We start from the raw sequence: 12,123 nt of genomic DNA, 5'->3' as shown, positions 1-12,123 counted from the left end.
AAAGACTACAGAGACTACACTCTAAAAAGAAGAATCTGTTTTGCACCTAAATAGTATTTTGAATACCAGTTGCATACTTAAAACGACACATCATATATGATTGAGTAAAATGGTGCATGTCCTTTCCCTCCTCTTTTCTCTCAAGATATTAATACCAAAAATATGTAACCATAACTTACTGGGCAATTATTTGCTAGGAACTCACCACCGTATGCACACAAATAGCCTTGCCCCAAATGACTGGGATTAAAACAAAGAAAAGTCAGGAAAATTAAGTAATCCCTCAAATTTCTATCTCGGTCAACAAACACTTAAGGATATTTCTTAAACAAATGTTCTGGTCAGACAGAAAAGCTAAAAGCGTAATCACAGGGCAATCAGGATCTGAAATGAAAGTTTCTTATACTCAGACACGCCGCTTTAAAAAAAAATAATGAGTACACTTTCTCCAAAAAGTTTGGGGTTTTTTTAGTTTTCTTTTTGGAGACTGGAGAAGGGTAGAGGGCAAAAAGCAGTTCCACCAACACCAACATTTTTGATAAAGCCATGTCTTATGACAGTTTGATTTTGATATCTAATGTTGCAGCTCCAGCGATTTATAGAGTGCACTCTCCCTTTAATTTCAGATTTTAAAATAAGCATACAGCAATTAGAAAATGGATCTCTAATGAATTAGTTCTTTACGAAAGTATCTTTGAGTGATATGGACAACTTGGTTTAATATAAATTTAAGGATGAAAGTTTCCCTCAGGCAATTATACACAATCAAGACACCTTTAGATTTCCATGTATTTAAGTAGATTTTTGTTCATAGAATTTTATTCTTTAGAATCTCCTAAACAAGCAGGCTTTTCCTCCTATATAATTTTTCATGTGTCTGTGTAGATTACTGTCAAAAAGTTCTTCTCTCACTAGTTAGCTAACATATACACTAAAAATGCATTTCAGCAATCTTTTTATACTTTTCTCCTTTCTTGTATAAAATCCTCTCTCAAACTTATTCAGTACTAGCTTTGAAGCACAAGTCTAGATGTAGTCTTCAAGGTGCAGAACAGAATGGAGCTCCCTCATGTGGTAAATCTACATAATCTCAGGGATTAAACAAAAAAAAATCCAACACAAATCTATAGTCAAATGTCTGGACTTAAACAGATAACCTACAAAAGTTTGTACTATATAATTTACAGAATATATGTTTTTCAATTAAAAAAAAAAATCAGAAAAATAAGCTTTGTGAAATTCTTAATTGCCTCACAGCTACCTGTTGCATATCATTATGCCTCCCCATTTCTAACATTTGTCCAGTTTCTTCCTTTACTCATACTATAACGGAACCTACAGATTATTTGTACACTCCTGTTCACAGGATTTATAACATAGCCCAATATGAAAGAAATCAACAGAATCTTATGTCCCCTCACATCAGGACCTTCCTTCTTAAAAAGAAATTAAGGTCTGAAGGTAGAAATACTGTCAGAAAGAAAACTGATAAACTGCTTTGTATAACACTATTTTCATGTATAATGTTCCATAATGTATTTTTAAATATTAATATTAAATGATAATATTAATATTAATATTATGACAACTGTACTCTAGTCCAGACCAGTTAAAATTCAAAGGATCATTTTCCAAAGGGATTTATCATTTCTTTTACTGATATTGAAGAGTTGTAAGAGAAATGAACATTATGCATTAAAACATGACACATTATTAGGTGATTTCAAATTCAATCTAAGTAATGATTATACCTATATAATCCTATAGTTATCAACTGGAACACCGTGGACATTTTTAGTTTGCTTTAAGAAAGATGAATCAAATAGAAAAAAAATAAAGAAAAAGAATGTATGATAATAAAAGAAGTGGAAAGCTCTTTAAAAAGTGTTGTGTGTTGAATCTGGCAGAAAGACATTTTGCAGATGATTCAATTCTTCCTGCATACATCTGAATGAAGGGGAAAACAAGAAGGAAAGAGAAGAGCCCTTTGAAGAGCAACACTAAAGGAACAAAAAATGAGTGACTCTGAAAATCCAGATGAACTGGGTAAAATTCACCATCTGGGAAGAAAAAGTTCTTCAAAAAAGCTTTTAATGGACATAACTGGGGGCATTTAAGCACAAAGTTTTAATTTAATTCACAGATTGAACTTTTATGAAAAATCATATGATTTTTCATGACGAAAGATGAGTTACTAACACTTTTCTTTCATATTTTTTGGCTCTATATGCTTCTCCTTTTGCTATCCTCCCCTCCAGGCCCAGTCATATATCCTTCTGTGATACATCCCCCCCGAACCTGACAGCCCTACTTTCAACTCCATGTAAAACAATTTGCAAACTTACCTAACTTCTTTGATATATAGTATCTACATAAACATAACAAAAACCTGAAGTCAACACACTTAAAATGCTATCTCTACACAACAAAATAAATAACATACCCTTAGTAAAATTCAAAATAATTAATTTTCCTCTGTGAGGTACTGTGAATATATGATCTATACTGCATTGCCAACTGTGTTTGCCTCTTGGGTTTTTTTTGTCTTATAAAAAAGAGAAGGTAGTATACAATTTCTCTTACCACAAACTATATCCTCATGAATGCACGCGTCCATTACTGTTTTTCTCAAATATAGTATCACAAACTTTTCTAGGGTTATTCTCACACTATTCTGTCCCGATTCCTGATTACTCTCCCAGGGCCCTTTGGTATTTCTCTCCCTTGTGCTTGCATTATTTACTGATTCGTCATCTTGAGAATTTAACTGATACGCTGTTTGCCTTTTGTAACAGACACTTCCTGAAACTATTACATAAAAGTGGACTTCACATCAGTCCCTGAAGAACCTGACTGATACCTTACTCTACTAAATATATTGCTTCTTACCATCATCCTTGTTTATGCCCTTAAGGCAGTCTGTAGTCTGTGATGCTTGTCTCAAAGCAAATCAACAATTTTCACATAACTGGTCAAGCACTGAAACAGTGATTTACTAATATCTCTCTGTTGGCTTATATCATGTTTTGCTCATAAAAGAATGGAATATCTCATCATCAATTATGCTGGCCTGTGTAGAATTCCTTTTTCATCAAGGAACATAAAGATATTAAAATACAGGAATATAAAAAAGCAAATGAAGCCAGGTACCTAGCAAAAGCACAGTGAAGTATCATTAAAAACTTGTATTAGAACAACAAAAAAAAATCTAGAATCTTGCCAGATTAGACTTGACCAATTTAAAGTTTTCTAAATTCTATTTCACTGAGCAACACACAGACTATATCAAATTAAACAATTGACATTAAATATCTCAACAGTATCTCTGTTATTTGATGGTATGTAATAAAAACAGACTAAGAATTCTTTTGATGCATAGTGCACCACAAAGGAAAATACAGAATTTCAAAATACCTTATGGAAAATTTCATACTTTATGTGATTAAAAAAAAAAAAACACAACCCACAAAACCAGCCACATTTATTTCAGTACGCCTCATTAAAGCTGAGAGGAGATGGCTTTAGACTTGAAACCAATAGTGTGTTTGCTCTGGTTCAAGATAAACCTGCTACTCCACATACCCTACAAGAAGCCCTTGTAATTCCACGCTGGCTGTTTAAATTTACAGATTTAATGTAGAAGACAGACTGACAGTTTCTTCCACCATTATTTCTCACATACTTCTTAGTATCACACTTACTCAGAAGAAATAAAGCAAAGGGTATAAAATATGAAGGTTAAAACTATGCTCAAACCTCCTTCATTCCTCAACCATCTTCTGTCAAAGAAACAGTTTAAGAAAAATACACTTAATGTTGTACTGTCACTCAGTAGGAAGACTGGACTTGACCAAGCAGGAAGATATCAAAGGTTTTTTCCTACAAGGTTAAACTCCTCTTTAATTGGAAAGTCTCTCTAATTCTACAAGGGTTGCAGCTTAGTAACCATGGATGCTCAAAGCACATTAGTAACTGAATGAAAATAAAGTTTCATTTAAAATGGCCAGTATAAAAACTCGTATAGCAATTCTGAAATTGTAAAACATAATACCTTCGTAGAACTTCCATAAGGATTGTAACAGCATCATGCCAAATTGATTGATTTTTCCACTAATTTAGGAAGAATTTTATTTGGAAAAACAACTAGCAACACCACCCTTATGTATTAAATAACAAACCAAACCCAACTGGTTTTCAGTCATGACCAGAAAAGGCGACTCATTCTATTAGGATAGCAAAATAACTTGCCTTGTTTCAGCAATGTGTCTTTATAAGTTAACTTCGTACAAAGATTCACAGCTTTCATCTGCTGCATATTACAGCAAACACATTGGGAAAATGTGTTGCAGGTCTAGAATATTTACATGCAGCAGAAATAGTATATTTAACCTTATATTAATTTAATGATGTCTATTGACCTTCATGACAAATATCTAGTCATACAAAATGTGACACCTGTCATGCAAATATTTCAAAGCAATTTTAGTGGGGGATTAATTTTTTTTTTTAAGGGTGAAAAATCAGGTAAGTGAAAGGATTAGTAAATGCCACAAGGCCATACTGACATTTCTCAGTGGAAATGAAATTGAATAGCAACAGTTGTATCATGACTGCCACTGAACAACAAAATCTCCTAAAAAAAAAAAATAAATCACAGCTTCTGGGATTGTTTCTGTGTGAATGCTACTGTGCTGCTCAGGACTGAGATCTTCAGAATGTGTTTCTGATATTGTGCTTTCTAATTGCAAAAGGTCCTGGCCATATTTCTGATCTGCTGATTATGTAATTTTTAAACTGGTACGTATAAAAAGGCTAGTCTGCACAAGCACATCATTTTATATGCTGGGGTGACACACTCTCTAAAAACTAAGTAAACAACTTAAGTACATTTGAGCTCAACAACATCAAATAGCGGTCTTTTTTTTTTTCCCCATGGCTTAATAACGTCAATTGAATAGACATAACTAAACATAGCAAAAATTGCTTGTAATCTGATTTTGAACTTGGCAAGGTCAGTTCTTCAATAGGATTCAAAACGCTGAGATGCTATGAGCTTGAACAATTAGCAATGCAAAAATGGAAAAAGAAAACACTGTTTATTCATTGATGCCCCAAATTTTCTAAAAAAGCCGCTAGTTTGGAAAAGAAAAGCAGATTATATGTATGTAGTAATTCTTCCTATCTTCTATCACAGTGCTTTCAGAAGTGGGATTTTCTGCCTATGCTGATGAAATACGTCAGACTTTCAGCTGTACTTCTAAGAATTACAAGCATGATCAGTTTAATCAAGCATGTCTTGGTTGCTTTAGCATACCCATTTAAATATGATGCGAGTGTTCAGAGATAAAAGCTTTTTAAATGTAACCTCTCATAAAATAATATACTGTTGATTTCCTTTTCAAAAGTGGATTTTAGTGATTCTTTTCTTGCATTTGAGGCAATACAAAATAATGCAAATTTGGGCATACACATTTGGTGGCTGTCAGTCAAGCAGCCAAGCAACTCACTGAAATCTCAAACCTGATACTCAAGTCACAAATTTAGCTTTCTTAGAGGTACATGAACTTAGAACAGAGCATACTGGATGCAAAATTTAGTGTACACCAGCCACAAGATTTTTTTTTTCTTTGCTCATCATGTCAATCAACTATGCAAATTTGAGTAAAAAACCTATAGAATATTTAGTAGAAGGTGGAAGTTCTTAAGAACATTTTAATATCTCATTAACAATGAATTCAAATTGACTCAAGTCTGTACTGGGGGAAAAGAATCATATAAACCAGAGTTCAAAACAGTTGAGTGAAGCTTAAAGAAGGCCATTTTTCCTCACTGGAAAAAAATGGATTTTAAAGTTCCATTGTTTCTAGCCTTTCCTCATTTACAAATGTGGTGGTGCATTCATACCCCCCTTCTTCCCTGGGCCACTTGTTGATCTGGGCCGCTTGTTGATCTCAGACAACAAACAATATCAATAATACAAATTTAGTGTTATTTGTTCTGTTTTCTCTACATTAGCAACAAAGACTAACAACTGATGGTTGAAAACATTAAAAAAAATTGCTTGACTAAGCATTTAATCAAGTATCAATTTTTTCTGGATAAGACTTGGAGAGAACAGCTGACATTTTTCTCTCTTAAACTAGAATCAAACGCTCTTGTTTCATTTCCTTCCACTGTATACAATCCTAAGTCTTCTTAAACAAGACTTTATTCCCTGGTGCTAGCACGTCTTAAGACATATGCTTTCTGCTGACTGTTCCTTGGAGTTTGTTTTTAACTGTAAGCAGAAGGCTGAACTTTATACAAATGCTAAGAGTAACAAACACCCCAGTTACATTTGTATGACGTAACCGTAACTAAAAAAAAAGCCATGCTACATCTAGAAGCCAGGTCTTTCTGTTCCTTTGTTATTCATCACATAACTTAATACTTCATAACTTTCAAACTACAGTAAGTGCTTTTTCACTGCCTTTTTTGCACAACATAGGTTTTCTCACTTGGGGGGGGGGGGGGGGGAGAGAAAGAAAGAGGGGATAAGAACCAGGTTCTTTGAGTACTCAAAAATAAATAAAAAAATCTTATTGATGTGCAAACTTCAGTAAGGTAGACCTTGTCTCCCTAGACACTATTTAGGAAAAGTATTTTATCTGGAGAAATATAATTTATCTGGATTAATGTCATTTTTTTAGATAGCAACAACAAAAGCTTTATATAAATATTGTAAGAAAAGACACATGTATAAAATTGTCTCAAGGATTATACATGATCTAGAATTTGAAAAATCATTGAATGGTTCTCTTTTCCAGTTCCCAAAGTACTGAAAAATGTCTCTACATTTAAAACCACATTCAAATACACTCGGCCAAAAGATAGTTACTTGAAATGTAGGGGCATATACAAGAGTTCCTAGAAATTTTCCCCCTTTGGGATTATTTTTAAGAATCCCCTGGTTATGAGCAAATTCAGATATTAATGTACGTTCTCATGCAGAAATAAAGGCACCAGCGCATTTCAAATTGTCTGAAAAACAAAAACAGGCTTTCCTAAAAAAGACATCTCAAAACACTTTAAGTGAATTATTTTTCCATAACAAGCTAGGAGGAAATCCCAAGTGTTAACAGATGACAAGAGTGTTAATGACATTAACATCGTTTCAGCACTCCATGTCAGTGTGTAAATGACGTCCTACTGCTCAGTCACTCTGAAAGAGGAAAAAAGGTTCACAGCAATTTCCAGATGCTGAGATTCTGATACAGAGTATATTTGTTTCTTCCCTAGTGCGTGCTGTAAGAGATTCTGCAGTACAGTGGTTCGTACAAGAGAATTATCTGTTGATGTTTAGTGCACATTAAATATTATCTAACATTCTCACTGCATAAAAGTCCCACACACATTTAAAGTAGACTTCTCCCCAGATCATTTCACTACCACTGAAGGACATCAAGTAAGGAACTAATAAAACTCATATTTAACTGTGAGTCAATAGTCATTATTAGATAGAATTATGAGCATAAACACTTACAAAGTGAGAATATATGCCTTTCAAGAAGGCAGTTTTATTTCATAAACAGGATTCTGTTTTAATGAATGGTGTTCCTTTCTGAAAATCACAATTAGTTCACAAATTGCTGTTATTCTATTTAATGATAAGATGAATACACATTGCTTTGAAAATTTATCTGCAGTATTTTTTGTTCTTTCACTCATGTTTCCCTTAATTTTGCAATTCTTTAAAAGTAAGCTTTTAATTTTCACATGTATGCAATCAGTTAGAAAAACCAAGTGGCACCAGTTACTGCTCTGGTAGGCAAAAGATTTTAACAAGATTAGGCATGTTAATATCTCTTACTAGGATAAATGACACAGCTGAAAAACAGAAAAGCTACACAAAATCTTCATTTAAGGACATACTAGTATATCTAGGATACATTACGTAAATAAATTAATGTAAGATTGTTTACAAACTATACAATTATCCAAAAGCAACACAGAAAAAAGTCAGTGTCTCTAACAAGCAGGATAACAAAAAGAATGAACCTAATGGCCAGTGATCAAGCAGCATGCCCTCCTGCCACTCCAGCTCTACCACTTCTCCCTTCTCCTCAGAACAAAATTCCTGTCTATTTCTAGAGGACTAAACCCTTGTCATTGGGGGGGTGTGCACATGTTGGGAGGGGGGAAGAGGTGGTCTTTATTTTTTATGTATCTATAGTTCTAAGTCAAGATTAATTAATAAGTTAACTCTGTACAAGTTTCCATTACTCGCTCCGAAATAGCTTTTCATTCTGTTGTCTTTAATCTTTCTTAATAACATTTCAAGTTAAACCCCATTAATCTGAAGATCTTCCTCAATCCCCAACTAGACACTTGTGTTTTAACATCAGTAAAAAGAAAACAGCACATACACCTACAGCAAGTCAGTATAAAATTCAGAGTTTTCCATTTAGAAAAATCTTCAATTAGACACACAAACATTGAAATAAAACAAGGAGTGAAAGCCAGATTTGTCATAGTCATAATTACTTTTCTAAACTGTTGAATCAGACTCCCCAGTGCTGCATGAAGCTGGGCTAATTATAAAAGAAACCTGTCACATTTAAAGTTAAATTATTTACAATTTGCTCTTCAAGTAAAGTACAATTCTAGCCATGGATCAGATCATGAAAGAGTTGTCTCAAGAATCACACATAAGTTATTTAATATAGCATGAAATCCACAGAAAGAATATTTTAATTTCCTTGTGGTTTTTTTTTGTTTGTTTGTGGTTTTTGTTTGTTTGTGGGGGTTTTTTTGTTTGTTTGTTTGTTTCTTTGTTTCCCCTTAACCATACTATATTTTACTTTCTGTTATAGCATAGCTGTAATCCTCAGTTTGAAATCAGCTGTTTCTGGTGGCCAACCATACAGGTTAGTTTCATGATCCCAAAGACTTCAGAAAGTGCTGTGAGCATTCCTTAAAACTTAGGCAATTAAATACTTATATAAAATCCCAATACAAGGCAGACAAACTAAAATCCTGATAGCATGATAGCAAGGTAGCAACTATAAAAATCACTTCAGAATCCCACAGAACTATTTCCATAAAGCTATCTCAAAAAGTCCAGAGTGTTCACTACAAACAATATAGACACACACTTGTGATGCAGAACTGTGTCCCAGCAAGTAGTGATTGATCATGGAAGCAAGTTTGAATGTGTTTACTAATTGAACGCAAAGTTCCACTACAATGATGGTGCTAACAGAGCCAGTTTTTTTATGTAGTAAAAGAGATAAATGATATTACATTTTTTACTCTTCACAACTATGAAGGTACAAAATTATTTAAATATTGTATTTAGTTGAAATCAGTATTTCAAATGTATATTAAAAATATACCAGTAATGACTGGGGAAAAAAGTCCTAAAATAAAGAAATGCATCTACTTTGTTATTGCAGATAAATTTAAGTAACCTGATCACAGTATAAAAATTCTGACATGGAGGAAAAGATACCTACAAACAAACAGGTCCCAAAAAACTTCAAAGGTTTTTAAAATGTCACAATGGATAGAAACTGAAACCACAAGGAGTCAAACCAGATCATTATGTATATTTGAGAGAAAAATCATTGGTACAATCTATTATAGGTGTAGTAGAACTTATACTAGTTGAATTTGTAAAGTCAAGACTATCATAAAAGATATGCTTTTAGTTAAAAAGAAGGTATGAAGTTGATAGTGGCATTATTTGCTGAGACGGTTCTATTAGACTTGAAATCAAACCAGATGATCTATATCTTAATTATTAATTGCTTATGAAAGATGGCAATCAACCTATAGTTACATTATCTGAATTTCTTTTATTATATTCATTGAACCTGATGATCATAAATGGAAAAAAAAAAACACCCTTAAGCAGGAAACACACTGACACAATTACAGAACCAATTCACATGAATATTTGCACAGCTCTAAAGAAAGTGATGTAAAACCGAATGTGCTTCTGTCATCAAATTATTTCATTTAGTTGCCTGTAGTCTTACTTAAAATATAAACTATTCAGAAAACATCAACTCATTTTCCTCAGTTTGTAAATAATAAAAAATAACTGTTTGATATGTATCAAGTTTGCAGTCAAAACTACATGAATTTAATTCTAACAGCTCTAATTCAAAATTTGTTAATCCATGGGGTGTATTTACCTGAACATATTACTACTGCAACATATTGCAATTTTTTAAACAGGTTGTGGAATATTAACGTACTACTCTTCCTGTCTCTGCATTTAATTCCTAGAGTAGTTTTAAATCATCTTTAAGCATTGAAGAGTTATATCAAGAAATATGCACCGAGATGAATAATTTTATGTGCTAAATAAACTGATTAAGCCAAACCACAAACTAGCCTTAGAAGTAGGTTAAGAAAAAAATTCTAGCTGAAAACCTAAGTAGAATTTCTACTCACTTTTTGTCACTCACAGTACCAAAAACTTATTTGCTAAAAAAAATTAAAAACCCCAAAATTAAGTAATTTCTTTAATAGCATTTGCTTCTATATTATGAATATTAATTCATGTTATTATTATGAATGAATATTATGAATGGTATTTTTTTTGTAATTGATCTCCTACCTTAGCATGATACCAAGCAACATTCCTTTCATATTCTCTGAAGAAATTCTCATCCACAATTACCGGTAAACAGCTTTGTTTATTAGCAGGAATAAAGAGAAACTATCCCTTTAATTATGGTATAATTCCTGCACCCTAGAACTCTCTGCTGAGAGATGATTTATGTTCACACACATCTCAAATTTTCTGAAACACTCAAGCAGTTAGAGAAATGTCCAGCTTGAAATTCTTTAACTTTCTAATCTCAGTATGTGCTATCAACAACTATTCTTCAACAAGCTGACAGAAACAGAAGAAATACATACTGAAGACCAAGATGTCATTTTCCCCCCCCTTAATATTTATCCTTCAATCAAAAAAAAAAAAAGGCAGTGTAGAAAATTTTAAAATATTCAATGATAAGCAGAAATAAATTTGATCACTTGAAATAACTGGAGATGACTTTCTAAAAAAGAAAAACACTATGTATCAGGTCATCTATTAATTATGAAAACATAAATCCTCAGTTCATTTCTTACAGTCTTACCTATTTCGTCAAGCCACCGAATTCACTAGTATGATAAAAGCTGTCAGGCATCTACAGTTCAGGCATCTATTTTAATTAGCAGGAATTGGTAATCTAGCTGTGACATCAATGTACGTGCACTGAAGCAAGGCTGCCCAGGAGGCTTTCAACAATTAATTTTCAAAAATTTCATGGGATCCTCATATTTTTGCTAATACAAAAAACGCATTAGTACATTTTATTTTTTTTTTTTAACTCTTTTGCATTATCAGATGATCCTTCTTCTTTAAGAAATTCAGGTGATAAACCGTAAAGCAGAAAAAGGTACAAACATTACCTACTTGGCCCTTTTTTCTCACCAAATCACTTGAGTGATGCAAATAATTTTTATAAGCACAGTAAATACATAGGTAGCAAAACAACAAATGGCAAAGCATTTACTCAACACAACTGAAAATAACGTATATAACCTGTAAAACAGAGCTGTCAAGCTTAACAAGAAAACACGGTTGCAAAAGGTACATTTCAATATGTTGGTTTCATTTATGAACAAAAGTGGGGCTTACTTGACAGTATTCAGCCTACGCACATGATGACAAGGCAAAGGACAATTACAAGGCAATATTGTAAGATTTTCTTATGTGAATGTATCTCAGGAATAGTAAGCTTTTTTTTTTAAACAGCAGAACTGATAAATGTGATTACTAGCAACTCTCCTAACCTTGCAAATAAGACAAGGTGGAAGAGAATATGTAAGTAACAAGAAACAATTTTCCACTTAGTCATGAGTTGTCTCCCTTAAGCTACTTTTCTGCAGTCTTGTCAGAAACTTAAAATAAATCCATACAGAAAAGATATTAAATATCTTCTTGTGAATTTCTGTCACTGAATCCATTCAGATGGTTAATCCTGCTAAAACTTACTTTCCAAATACACAGTAGTTAAGCGAACTTCTTCATTATATCCACCTACTAAATGTGATGAGCTGCTACGAATGGCTCTAGACATCAAT

General features: G+C 33.0%; 1 protein-coding gene across 10 annotated transcripts in view; it reads right to left on the bottom strand.

The window, feature by feature from the left end:
• The window catches only part of DIAPH2 (diaphanous related formin 2), a 251,755-nt gene that overhangs the window by 115,427 nt on the left and 124,205 nt on the right, over positions 1–12,123 (bottom strand). The window lies entirely within an intron of this gene.

Source organism: Calonectris borealis, chromosome 13, assembly GCF_964195595.1.
Source record: "Calonectris borealis chromosome 13, bCalBor7.hap1.2, whole genome shotgun sequence".
Taxonomy (NCBI): domain Eukaryota; kingdom Metazoa; phylum Chordata; class Aves; order Procellariiformes; family Procellariidae; genus Calonectris; species Calonectris borealis.
Note: the sequence above shows the minus strand (reverse complement) of the source record. Positions and strands in the feature narration are given on the sequence as shown.